The sequence below is a fragment of the Lonchura striata genome, chromosome 4A (assembly GCF_050655825.1).
Source record: "Lonchura striata isolate lonStrDom1 chromosome 4A, ASM5065582v1, whole genome shotgun sequence".
NCBI lineage: Eukaryota > Metazoa > Chordata > Aves > Passeriformes > Estrildidae > Lonchura > Lonchura striata.
This window is the reverse complement of record NC_140742.1, coordinates 12,057,101-12,071,450: the sequence shown is the minus strand read 5'-3', so window position 1 is coordinate 12,071,450 and position 14,350 is coordinate 12,057,101. Positions and strand designations below refer to the sequence as shown.

The 14,350-nt window shown below is 42.5% G+C and overlaps 1 protein-coding gene across 4 annotated transcripts in view; it reads right to left on the bottom strand.

Moving 5' to 3' along the window:
• The window catches only part of PAK3 (p21 (RAC1) activated kinase 3), a 126,014-nt gene that overhangs the window by 85,684 nt on the left and 25,980 nt on the right, over positions 1–14,350 (bottom strand). For 2 of the 4 annotated variants that reach the window (XM_085570909.1, XM_021547850.4), the window contains exon 2: positions 2,542–2,652. The exons of the other annotated variants lie outside the window; for them this stretch is intronic. The gene's annotated coding sequence lies outside the window, so the exon portion shown is untranslated. The remainder of the gene's footprint in view (positions 1–2,541; positions 2,653–14,350) is intronic. 4 annotated transcript variants of the gene reach the window in all.

Here is a 14,350-nt window from a genome sequence, read left to right as displayed (position 1 = left end):
TGCTGGAAAGTGTAAGTATTTGGCAGATGAAAAGGCAAAAAACATCTGTAAGCTCCTAAGGTAAAAGACATTACTCTTGCCCCTAATAACTTACAGATGTATTTTTCCCTATCTTGTCTGCAAACATTTCAAACCAGCATTGCATTTCCTAGTGAACTGTGATGCCCACGGAAGGGAACTGAAGTGAGACGATACAGTACATTGAAAATGAAGTTTCCAAAAGCATTTGAGATAATGGAAGAGAAAAGAAGAGATCAGAAGCAATAATGAATGAACACAGAGACAGGATTTCACTGTACATCAGAACTCTGAGCTTCAAAATCACATGGAAATCTCAGCTTTCCTAATTGTAACAGGAAATAGCTCAGGAGATCGACTGAAGGCTCTGAGGCAATTCATTTTTCAACAAGATAATGCGGTCTGCAGCCAGAGCATCACACTGCAGTCATGCTGCCTGGTACTCAGTGTGAAATAAGATCAAAGAGCAAACAGGAAAGGATCCAACAAGGCACAGTGAGAAGCTGCAGGCACATCACTGCTCTCTCACAGCTCACCTCCCTGAACACAGAGAGTGCCTGCACTTACACAGAGAAGAAGCCAGTAATGCCAAGCAACCCTTTTCCTGCTTGCTGCAGTGCTCTGCACACACTTGCTCAGAGCCCCCACAATCCAGCCCAGCAGCACTGCTGGGCAACTCCAGCACAGCAGGGTCAAAGAGACAGAACTCCAGAAAGGTCTGGCTGGGGAAAAAAAAAAAAAAAAAGAGCCAAGGAAGTTCATGTCTTTATGAACTTTGATCAGCTTCCATTCCCTTTTCTCTTCTGTTTTGCTGTCACCTATCATTAAAGTCAAATAACATTTGGTCTTGTTGCCATGTTAGCCAAGAGACACTGCAGACTCAGAAAGTCAACCTCAGTCCACCCTGCTGGATACTTGCTCCTGGTACACTTGATGGAAAAGCACTGGGAATAAGAGGGAGTAAACAGGGGATTCATTCCTGGACATGTAAATGCCTGATGTCTACCCAACTCACAAAAGAAATATTGCAAAGGGGTTGAAGACACATTAGATTTAGAATTAGGATGATTCTTTGCAGGTGTATCAGTAGCTACTGTTCAACAGTGTGAAAAAGCCATGATTCACAGATCCACAAAGGATCTGGGACAGGGAACAGCAGCAGCACAATGTAATGCCCAGCCCTCACCCACTGTCTTTACAATGAGAAGTCAAAATTCCTGCAAAGGTGCCTGCTTATATTTCACATCTGTGTTATCTTCCATGCCCATTTCAGTCCTGAGATCAAAAAAGTGCAGTTCATCTCTCCTTCCCAAGTATTACCTACCCAGTTCTGCACAGCCATGAATTGATGATATATTTCCTTGCCTTGAGAAGTCAGGATAAGGACACCCCAAAATCTAAAGAAAAATAAAACACTGTTGCATGCTCCTCAAATCATCAAAAACACAGGGCAGCACTGTAGCACGGACACAAAGCTTTCTGTTAGTGGGACAGCATTTTAAGAGGATTTCTGGTTTTCTTCTCTCTTCCTGATGCTTCCTTACAAATCAGGCTCTCCCTGCCTAGTTCTCCTGTGCTAGAAGTCTCACTGCAGCTGCAGGGAAAGACAAGCCATTTTGCTTGCATGGCTGCCTCTGCATTTCAAGCTGATTTGTATGAGACACTGCCACCAGCATGATTTGCATACATACCAAAATGCAAGACCTGCTCAAAATGAAGCAGGAAAACCATTTGTCTTTCCTCTCAGAAAAGGTTATGGATTCTTTGCAAATGTTTACTATTATGTGTTTCCTAAGCCTCTGAGCTATAGAATTTGTACATAAAAGGGGGTTCACCCTCTTCCCTCAGTCCCACAATCCTATTTGCTTCAGATTAACATGAATGACCTCTACTTCACTTGAGCTTATTCACTGCCCACAGAGCAGGGCCTGGCTGTACAAAATTATTTCCCTGCCATCATGAAATGCTATTCAGCTGCATAGGAGGGGACAAGGCTGCAGATGCAGGTGTTAGCTTTCTGGAACATTAACTGTTCAACACCCAGACAAGACTCCTATTTAAACCTTACTCAGATCAGAAGGGCCACAGAAAACCATGACATAGGTATGAGATATCTGGACTTAACACAGCACAATACAAGGCCCAAACATGTGATAAAGAAAACAGGGGTGAACTACAGCCTGTAATCACACATGCAGGGGACAAAGCAGCCGTGACATGAAATGCTTCATCTCAGCTCCTCCTGCTGCTTCCTCCCTTTCTGTCCTCAACTGTATCAGTCACCCAATGTGCCCCACAGTTGCTGTCTTAAGAGTGCATCAGAGGCTCTGGGGTGGGTGCTCTTTTAAATGGCTTAATTTAAATTGACATATGAAGTGTCACCTCCAAATTAAGCCAGGCTGAAGAAAGCCCTTCAGGACCTTTATGTCCCTTCTCTCTCTCTCTCCCCTCTCCTTTCTCACATTACTTTAAAGAGAGCTTGCACATTTACCATTCTGGCCACCAAGAGAAAACAACTCCTACCTGAAAGGTGTCTTCAGGTGCATGCTCTAAAGGCAGGGAGGATATGCCCACATTTCCCCAGTCCTCCAAGAATAACAGCCCAGACTGAAGTCCTTCCACAAGTCAGATCTCCTGTGTCAGACACAAACCCAAATTATTCTGGCATATAAACACAGATCTGTGCTGAAAGAATGCCCATTGGGCAATTAAAATCTGTTTTGCTCCTTTGTTCTCCAGGCAGGCTGCCTGATTGCCTGGACCCTTTTACATGAGAAAACAAATATTAGGCCCAATGTACAGCTGACAGAAAGCCACACAGTACCATCAATTCCTCTGTTACCCTGACTGAAATTTTGACCTATGGTTACAACTACATTGAAGCTCTTAGTTCCTACCTCCACGTCCCATACTTTCATATGGCACAAAAACTCTACCCACTGATTTTTGCAGACTAGGGACTGATTTTCTGAGACCTCAGTGCATCAGGCTCACAGTGGTCACCCTGTGCAGCACCTGGGCTGCCTGGCAAAACTTACTCTGATATGGACTTTATTGCATTGGGTTTGGGAACTTTTGCAGTGATTTGCAAATAAGCAGAGAGTTCAGACACAACCACATAACTACTGTATTTAAATGCTCTATTCATTACTACAAAACAGGATCCTGCCTAGAGAAGCAGAGACTGAAACTTCAAGTAGAGCAGACAAGTGTAAAGGACTGATGGAAATAACTGTCCTGCTCCCACAGAGCAAAGCAATCTAACTGTTTAAATACATTCAGCACCTGGACTGTCCCAGCAAAAATTCCATCCTCAAACTCACTAAAGAATTACACACCATTCCTTAGTCTGCACAGGCAAGAATTTGCTTTTGCATTCAGTGAATGGTGGTTGGGGGCTTCGGTCTAAGAAACAAAAACATGTATTTACTGAAAATCACATGTGACTCTTGTGATGAGCAAAGCCATTTAAAACAGTCAGAACCTGGGGGAACCAGCCAGGACACAGAGGGTGTTGTGGGTGCCTCTTTCAGCACACACATACTGATCTTCTGTATGTGTATATTGTAAAAAAAAAGCAGAGTCTGACGAAGACTGGTAGGATAATCAGAATAAGGCACATTCCTCTCAGAGACCAGAGCAGCCAGCTTTTTTTAGCTTAACCAAGCAAAGGGTAAGAAGGGTCATCACTGCAATCCAGAAATAGCTAAAAAGCAAACACCAAGGAAGAAAAATAGCTAGTTAAGATCAGTGACTAGAAATAAGCAAAGAAGAATAAAAAGGCCATGAGCATGAGCAAATTTGTACTGGGAATTATGTTTCTATGACCAGAAGGATGAGGCAGAAATTACTTTTCAATAGAAAAAATAGGGGAAAGAAACACTTAACCATCTTTGGGCATTTATAAAGCAGACATGATACCTGTCATCAGTAGAACTGAATCTGACACCCTTGAGCTTCCTCACTCCAGTGTGTGCTCAGCTCAAACCCAAAGAAGAAAAAAAAAATAGAGCAAAATGTCAACATTCACAACTATTGTAAAAAATCTCTCATTAAAACTAGGCCACAAAAACAGCAAGCTGTGCATGGAGGAATGCCCAGAGGAGAAAAATGGCATCTTGCTGAATCCAGGCTCTCTGATAATTTTTGCCTCTCCATCATAGACACTTGCCCCATGCTTGCTCTCCAGCATGAATTGCCAGTTGGAATTTTCCTGCAGCATGTCTACAGGGAGGTATCAGGAAACTCTGTAAATGCTGGAGTAACTACTCAAAAGCACTTACCTGCAGTGAAACAAAGTGTTAGAGAGGAAAAGGAGAAGGATTATATGCTGGACTGTATGATGGTTTATGCAGACATTCTCATTAAGGAAATGGTAATCTCTGCCTGTAGATCTCTCCTCCTCTGAAAGCCTGGCAGTGCCACTGAATGACTGTTTATCATGATCAAAACACTAGAACTCATCCTTGTCTCCTTGCAGGCATGGAGCTTGTGATGATCTCCTTACTTGCCTCATAAGGTAGACATATAAAAGGAAAATGAAAGGAGAGAAGGAAATAAAGAAAATGGATAAAACATATGTGGGGAGAGACACAGCTGAAAGGACCCCACTGTTCAAAGCACACTGGTCAGCAATGGAACAGATCCTCTAAAGGCATCTGTGGCTCATTCCTACTACTATCATTCCAAGAAAGAATTAATCAATATATTCCTTTCCAGGCACTCACTGGTGGTTTTCTCACCAACTCATATTTGGTGAGTTTTTCAGAGGCACAGTGACATGACCAGAGAATCAGCAAGTGGGTTTGAGGGAGTGACAGAGCATAAATAATGGCAAACAGCTTGATCCAGTCATAGGCGAGACTCCTTAGAAGATGCTGCTTGATGAAGAGCTCTAAAGACTGAACTCTCACTTGAAGGAAGCAGCTTTCACAGGGCAGAAGCCAAAGGTGTGTTCAAAAATATGATCAACATCCATTTTAGTTTAATCACAGGAGCAAACTCAATTAACGTGGCTGGTACAGTAGAAAGTTGCGCAAAATAACTTACTGGATTTCTCTTTCTTCTTTCCCACAGAAAAAAAACCTTGTTTGTCAGTCCCATCAGAATGCCTTTGATCTCAACACTGATTGAAGCAAAAAAAACAAGAAAAACCAAAGAAATAATTAAAAAAGCTCTCTCTGGAAGAGAGCATCCATCTTCACACACTTTGCCTCTGCCTCCCCAGGCAGGAACAGGTGACTCCTGAGGGCTGGAAAGGTGCAATGCAGAAAACAGCCTCACACACCCCAGTGTGCCCCAGACACTTTTGAAAGGGTCTACCAGATCCTCCATTCTGCTCTGGTTTTCTTGATATGTTAATAAGTAATAAAGGTTTACTGTGCTGTAGTTACATTTTACAGTCACACATAGTGCTCCTCTTAACAGCATTCTTCATCTTTTAAATTCCCAGAAGTAGGGAAGCACAGTCCATACAGTTTAAGGATCTTCTGTATATTGAATTTTGAAGCCATCATCATTGCTAGATTAACTGAACTCGCTGGGACTATCTACAAAAACAAATTATCAGCCCTCCACAGGCTTGCAGAAGGTCAGGGCTGCCAGGCAGAGAAAAATAAAATTCAAGAGTGGCTGTCTGTGTATTAGATCTTAATTTAGGCATGGTTTGGGAATTTCAGCACTTTCTGAAGATTAGGTATGCAAATTCTCTTCCTGAACTCACAGAAGCTGTTAGTGAGCTCGGAAGTTAAACACAATTAAGCATCTCCTGACTTGTGGTCAGGATCATAATGTCTGTGGAGCAGTCTGACACTGCCTTGTGCATCCCTTTCTTTCCAAGATGATCTTATCTGCTCGGGGATCTCAGAACCACTGTATAATAATTTTTCAGTTTAAATTACATCTGTTGATATCAGATTAGCCTTATTTTGGCTTTTCCAGGAAAAACCTGAAAGCATCCACAGATGCACATTGCCTCTTCTGATGTCAGCAAAAATGTTGCTATTGATTTCAGGAGAACTGGGATTTCATTGCATCATTTAGTGCTGAGTGTCACTAGGCAAAAACAGGACTGCCCCAGATTTCCCTACAGTTGTTAAACAAGAGAGCTATCAGTTCTAAAGACGAAAGCAGAACTGTAAACAGTGCTCCTTGCAGTGATGATGATAGTTGGAGGGAAAAAAAGGAGAATTCATATTTTTCTGTGGCACTGGATGTTCCCAGTAAATGCTAGAAATTGCAATAGTGTTCAGTGACAGACATAGTTTATTGTTCACAGAAGTCTTTCTCATGATCACAATTTTTTACCTCTACAACATTTAATTACCAAAATTTCTGCACTGGCCCTCTGCAATCTGGAAGCTGTTCAGGTGGTCACACTGCAGCAGTGAACACTAACCGAGACTGGGAAAGGGCCTCAGTCTGTCAAAATGTGTTGCTTCAGAGAGCCCAGCAAACCTCCTCCACGCAGAGCTGCTGTGCCTGGCTGGTGCAGGAGCAAGCAGCAAGTCCAAGAAACAGGCAGACAGTTTGTGATCCTTTTGGGAAGAACACTCCTACTGGGGAGAATGGAAAGTTCATCTAGACTCCCAATGAGGGGCTGTACAGCCACCCCTGTGCTGAGCATCACTCACCCAGGATCAAACCGCAGATACTGGATCACTAAGTCACAGAAACTCAGTCAACCTGTCCAGTTCTGAGTCTCAGGAGAACATTCAATTCAGAGTTTCCTCATCCCCCATGAAGCTCTGTTTATGATTGATTAATCTAGACATACAGCAATGATAATAACTTGATAAATCGTCATGTGCAGGAGGTCATTTTTAAAGAATCATTATGTGCATTAGAAAGCTTTAACACTCATGACACTATAATTATAATCAAGCCTCATCTAGCATTACCAAGCATTGGGGAAGAGTGTGGTGGGGGATAGTTTGCTTTAATTTCCAATGTAATTAAAATTCCCTTTTGTTCCAGCAGCCAAAGCCATCTTCCTTTTTAAAAGCATAGCAATGCCTACCTGCAATTATGAAATAAGTAATTTCATTTAAAAGCAACAGCTACATACAAGAAACTCCTGCACCTTGGATGTCCTGGTGGAAAAAACATGAATTAGACATCTTTGTCACAGAGCTGGCCAGTTATGGCTCCCTATACCCAGTACTACTGTAAAATAAAAATTTATAAAGATGGAAAGCTCACAGCTTTGCAGAGTAAAACCAGAGCTGTATTTCATATCTCACAAAACCTACTGTGTGCAGCTCAGACCTGAAAGAATTTTTTTGCCTTAAGGCTAGAGGGGGATACTTGGTTCTCTGCACAGTTGGCAGGTTCAGTTACGAAGCTATAACCCTCTGTGAGAATTACAAGGCGAAACACCACATCCTGAATAATTCAGGAAGTCAGCTTGAAGGACAGCAGCAATTCCTTCTTGCTTTAAATCCTGTCCCCCTCTTCCCCACACTGATCTCCTGGGACTCCATGAAACATAAAGCAGCAGGCAATAAACGAACCAGCAATTACCACAGACAGATGCATAAAGCCCTGCTCTCCCTTCTCCCCCCATGTGCCCATCAGAAAGGACTCTCCCATGTCTCTTCTTTCTGCTGACTTGGGAGTGAGAAAGAGAAAGCAAAAGATTATTTATCTGATCTCCAAATTCAAAAGTGCAGAGCATGCTCAGGCTCCAAGAGAAGAAATCCCTGGGAAGGTCATGTCAATAGTGTCCTCTGCCTGGCAATACTTCTCACAGCTGACACAACTTTCAAGGTGCCCAACATCAAAGCTACAGGGTGAAGTCAGGAACTCTGACTGGGTTTATAAATCCCAGTTTAGTACATGCCCACTGCGATTTATGAACATGGTGCATTAATGGCTGGGCTCAGCATCATTAAATCAGCCCCTCCTGCTACAAGTAAGCTGGATAAATCAGACCATTTCATTTAGGGTGATTTATATTGCAGATAAATCAACATTCATCTGTGAGTGATTTGTTAACACATTGCAAGATCTTCTAATCACTTTCTGGCTTTCCATCAATCAAAACTTTTGGGAGTTACATCACTAAATCCCATACTAGAGGGGCCAGGGCCATGAATCAAGTCTTGGAGGCAGAACTAAGCAGGCTTACAGCGTGGGGTAATTGTTTGGTTAGGCTGGGCTGGTTTGGTTTGGACTCCCTGCACAAACTGGAACCCAAATTTTGCAGGAGATCGCTCTCCTGTCTTGTTTCACAATTTCTCCCATGCTTCCATGCACAAAAATGAGATGAGAGCATGTCCCCCTGAGAGCTGGATCATGGGAGAAAATACCTTCAGAAGAGCACAGGATGTTCAACACTACTCATGTCTACACTGCAAGGCTGACAAGAGATGTCAGAGGGAATGCTCCAGAGAGGGGAATGCCCCAGCCAGCAGAGAGCAGGCTGGGGCATTCCCAGGGCTATTCCCAGGGCTGGGCACAGCTGCCTCCTGCAGCCAAGCAGGATGCATCCCTCCATGCCAGATAGACCCAGAGCTCATGGCACACCCTGTGCCGTGACAAGGGCACAACCACCCCCTCTGCTGCCCTCACAAAAGCATCCCTGTTCCCTTCCTCACCCTGCCCAGACTGGGAGAAATACAACTGCCACTCAACAGTGCTCAGACTGTTGGAAAGTTTATATAAGCACACACACAAATACACATTTATATATACAAATATGTGTACATTGTGTTCATACATCCATGTATATATACACACACAGACATAGAGAGATTCTGGACATAACAGTAGGAACTGAAAGAGCTCACGGTCAAGTGCTTTAGTCAGAGACTTTTCTAAACCCAGAGTGTTTGGTTGTTCCTCCCCTTACTCCCAAAGCTTCAGCCTCTGTAGTCTGGAGCAGGTCACTTCAATTCTCTAATTAATTAGCCATTTGGCAGTCTAGCTGGATTTTGCCACTTTCAGAATGATTTTACAATCCAGAGAAGCTGCTGAGAACAAAGCAGAACCATTTAAAATACAGTTGATTAGGTAACTTGTGCCTTTTAAGCATACTGCATGACTGTCTGCACACAAAACACCTCAGTATTGATGAACTCTGGTGAGACTTATGCCTTGCATTAACTGCATGAGCTGCAAGCCCAGAACCAGCGTGCTTTGGCTCCTGGCTACAGGGCAGATTCAAAACCTCAGCAAGTGCTAGCACTGTTATAACACCTTATTTGTGTAGTCTCGCTCCCACACTGGGGACTTGAGATCTACCCTTCAAATATTTACACACACACACTTCACACACCAGACTAGACACTGTGGAAGCAGAGCTGCAGATATGTATAATACACCTTTTTTTCCCTGTGATATTGTTATGAAGTAGGAGGTGAGATTATTCACATATTAGGTCTTCAGTCTCCAGGGAACTGTCTGTGATTTCTATATTTATACCTTCAGTGTTGTCACAGAAAACATTGCAAGAGATTTTGATCTTGAATACTGATGCAAATTATAAAGAAAAAATCTGGCATTTAAATCTCATCCCCAAAGCTCAGGAAAACAGAGTCTCTCAGATTTTTGCTCTCCTCTTTCTTAAAACAAAAGGACAGGGTAAAGCAGCAGGAGGCCATCAAACAAATGACAATCGTGAATCGATCAAGCTATCAAACAGCTGTCATCAAGAAGCAGAAAACAGATTAATGAGCATTCATTATTGACTGGTCAAGTAACCTGGCAACAACGTCACTTCAAAAGCTGACAACAGCAGGACTCTCTAATCACTTCCAAGCAGGACAGGACCTTTCCTATGCCACTGGGCAGCACAGCCCTGGCTTTTTGCTCTTCAGCATGTAGGGGATATTAAACAGGACTTAGATAAAATACTGGCTGCTAAGCAGAAATATCTGAAAATTTGATTTTCCAGTCATGTAGGCATGAAGACAAATGTGCAAATCTAGATCAAGAGATGTAAATAATTTAAATAACCTAAATAAGTAAATAATTTAAACAACCTATCCTAGGTTGCTGCCTAATACTAAAAATAAAGTTTTGAAGATGAGCAACAAAGAAATAATAAGAAAATGTAAGGGTTCACATGGTGGACATTTATGTCCCTGCATTGTCAGTGCCACTGTGGCCAACTAACTCTTCATGCTGGCTTAATGTTATTATGAAGAAAAGGTCTGTAGGCTGGGCAGACTGAGAATATTCCTGCTTTCCATTCTAGTGTCCAGGTCTCTTGTATGAGTCCGGGCTCTGAACTACCCTAATTTTACATATAGCCCAGTGTCTGTAGCATACATGCAGATTACCTGTTGTGTATCTGCCCAGTTCAGATATGATGTGAACACATTCCAGGTCATCAACCCACATGCTCATGGCTCACTCCTGGTCAAAACAGCCCAGCTCCAAGGACCTTACAGAAACAGAGCAGAGGGTATTTATTTTATCAAGTTTCTGCACAAGTTCAAAAACATTTTACAAAGGTCAATGAAAGGGGTGGAAAGCACCTTAAGTCAGCAGTTGGCTCAAGACACACGGAGTTGATGGATTGAATGCTGCCAACACTGGGAGTGTGTTTCTCTTGTGCAGCACATGAACTGCAACCTTGCATACAACGGGTACTGGTGGCTGTATTAAGAGTATTCTACAACAACAAATGAAAACTGGGTGGCTTTTTTGTTTGCTTGAGGGACTGCTTCAATCAGGTAAAAATAAACAAAGACTCCTCTTCTATGCACAGTGATACCACAGACCCACATAACTCCACCACATGTGTTAGCTGTCCGACTCCTTAGGCACAAAATCGGGGAAAAACGAGTGTCAAAAAGTGTGGTCCTCCATAAGTCTCTCTGTCCTCTCCACAGTGCTGCTGCCCCTCTCCTGGAGGAACTGAAATACACAGCAGAAGCAGTTGGCACTAATATATATAAAAATTCATTAAAACTCTGCTTTGTCTTAGTGGAGATCCACCTCTTCTCCCCTGCCCCACATTTCCTTGTTTCGTGATTCAGCAAGACCTGTGAGGGACAACAGCACTACTGGTGCATGTTCCACACAGTAAGAAGTTCCTTCCCTCTGCCTCCATTTTTCAGGTCACTTTTGCCTTAGTGAGATGTCCCATGAGCTGTCCTCCAGTGCCAATGTCAAACAGTTATAAAGGGAAGCAGGACACTTCTGTCCATTTGTATAATTTAAAGACCTACCTTGTGGGTCACATTTACTCAGTAATTTCACTGAGGCGATCTGGAATGTGGTTCTATACCCAATGTCTTTTGATATTAAAGAGATTGATTGTAACAGGGTGAAATCAACAGTGCAGAACATTTAAGTCCAACAGCAGCAAGTGCCTATTCCAAAAGAGATGAGATGCTGCTGCACAAAAGGAGCCAGCATTTAGACAAATGTACTCAATAACTGAAGAGTTCTCTGCCTTTGTCAGCCAACTCTAAAATAAACCTTATCAAGAGTATTGCAGCAGGGCCTGCAAGACCCACCTTCAAGGCCAGGACTGAGGGCCAAAGGAGGACAAGCAGCCTTCCCCAGAGAGCATGAAGGGACCTGTGTGTACAGCTAAGGATGCATTAGAAATAACAGGAGGATTTGGGTCAGACATGGAAACAGTGCTGCCCACTGTCAAAAGAAGCTAAATAATACTCTTTAATAAATGCTGTTGTGGAAGACAGAGTTTTGAGGAAGGATAAGAAGGAAGAAAATTAAATTCTTGCTAGGGATCTTGGAAGAACAACTTCCCCCATGAGAGCCAAAGTCCAGTGGTCAGTGGTTAAAGACCCCCCAACAAACTAAACAGCCTTTAAGGTTAGTTCAGGTGAGATAATGGGAGTGAAGGAGTGAAGTGGCTCCTCACTCCTTCCCAGCTGCCACTGCCTTCCAGAGTGGATGAGCTACTGCCTGGTGTTGGGCAGGGTGGCTGGAAGCAGCTTCAGGAGAGTGCACAGGTAGGAATCAGGGGAAGGAAGATGAGCAGTTGGTGTCTGACAGAAGGGAGAAGGTGGAGAGATCTTCAGAGAGGAGGAAATGCAGGCATCAGACTGGAGAGGTGGCATCTGCCCTACAAAGGGAAGTGAGGTAAAATGAAATTTGACAGCTTTCATTGCTTTCTGGGAAGGATGATACAGGGAGCTGAGAGAGAAGGTGGTGGGGACCTGGCTGGAAGAACTTTACTTGTTCTTCCCCTTAACAAAAAATCCCAACAAACCAAACCGAAGCAAACCAAACCAGCAGCAGCCTCTTCATATACTGTAGATGTATTTGAAACAAACATCAAACTAAAAAAAAAAAAAAAATCTGAAGATAATTCAAGCACAGATCATAATTTAGTCTAAGCCAATATCAATTATTCAGGTAACTCCAAAGCTCTATCTTCACTGAGATAAAACACCATTATTAGCACAGAAAATTAAAGCCATTTACTTTGAGATCAGTGAGATCAGAGCATGTGAGGAGACTGAGCTCTGCTATCTCCTTTTAATACCACGTATTTTCCTACACTAATAAATCTTCATGCTGCAAACCACTGTTTTCTCCAAAGGGGGCAAACACCCTCTCTTCATCAGTTCAGTACTTCCTCCCTGCATCTTTCTTACCAGCAGCACATTTTTTTCTAAACTTTTAAAAATAGAGGTAAAAATACCACTACCAAAAAAAAACCCAACCGACCTTAAACAGAAAATCCCAGCTGCCACAATGAATCACTCCAAAAGGGAAGATGTTCTGCAAAGCTGAACAGTGTTATGAAGTTCTGTCTGGGACCAATTTGAGAATAACTTTTCACCAAAGATCCAAGAAATGTCCCATGATAACCTTAGCCCAAATTATCATTTGAGGTCCAAATGGCTTTCACACACACAGTAACCTCTTTCCCTGCCAACATCCTTCTGCTTCTTGCTTCAGATTTCCACAGAGAAGAAATTAAAAAACCCAGTCCCCACAAGCCATTTTATTTATTAATGGACAAAATTCTCTCCATTTCTTCACTGCTTTTCCCATAGCTACTAGACAATGCTCAGACACCCTTCTGCTCGTCTATATACAGCTAAATTACATTTAATTCAATTATAAGTGAAAGCCACAGGAAGCCAATATGACAACTCCACTAGATAGTCTTCCACGTCTCTGCCACAATTTCATCTATAAGGTCCTTTTCTCATTTTATTTCAGGATTCCTGGCTGCCTCAAAGTCTGATTTGTTTGTTTTAAGACAAAAGCAATAATGTGTCTTTTTAGTAATGTAGAGATTTTAAATATAAGTAGAGATAAATGAAGTCTTGAGACACTATCTTTCTTAAACAGTCAAACAATTCCTTTTTATACTGTTAAATTAGAAGAAGTAAACGGTTAATTTTCAGCACCAGGAGGGACATTCATCTTGCTGAGTGTTTCTAACAGAGATGCATGCACAAAAAATCACTGTGCATTGCAAAAAATATAAATAACTAAAATAAAATAAAGCTATTTAATTATATGGCATTTTAATGAGCTTTTATAATTATATTGCATTTTAATGGCATTTGGACAATTAACTCCCTTCAGCTCTTTACAAATCTCTGCCTTAGGCAATGACCCCGTGCCAATGTCCACCCCAAATCAATGTGTAAAACAAAGTCCTTGTAACTCATGTCTGTGCTGAGGTACAGTCACGTCCAGAATGAAAGCAGCCACTGTGGCCAGCACACACAGCAGTGTGCTCCCCTGGGCCATGAGCCCATGGGGATTTGGCCACACGAGCTGGAGCACTGGGAGCCTGGGACAAGAAGTTGTATCCCATCTATTTTCCTCTGCTCCACTGGCCAGCAAGGCTGGCTGACAGGGAGGAGCATCATTTCATCAGACACTAAAACAATGACTTCAAGGAATATGGAGGGGGATGCTGTCTCTGGAATCTCCCTGGTGAATATTAACCTGTGCCAACCTGTCTATCTTTTAACAGCTGGGAAGGAAGAACAAGTTCACAGATGCAAACTTATGAACTTATGGGTCAGGAAATCTAAATTCTCCCTGGGAACTACATTTCTAAATAAAACCCATCCTTTCAGTGCAGCGCTATTTATAAGAGCTGCAAGTTTATACTGCTCATTCCCCATTTAGTTTAGCCTTTCTCTAATATTCATTATCTCAATCTCGACTTCTCGCTGTCTGCATATCCATTGTCACCTCTCATTTAGGAGTGACTCATTCTTAAAAGGATTTAGTCAGCTGTGAACAGCCAAGCTGAGCACTGTGCATGGCATAGCCAGGGGAAGAGAAACTCTAGAAATGTCTGGACAGATCTATTCAGATAACCTCCTCTGCAAACAGAACAAGTAGGCAGCCCAAAATAACCCACCTTGAGTCTTTTGGA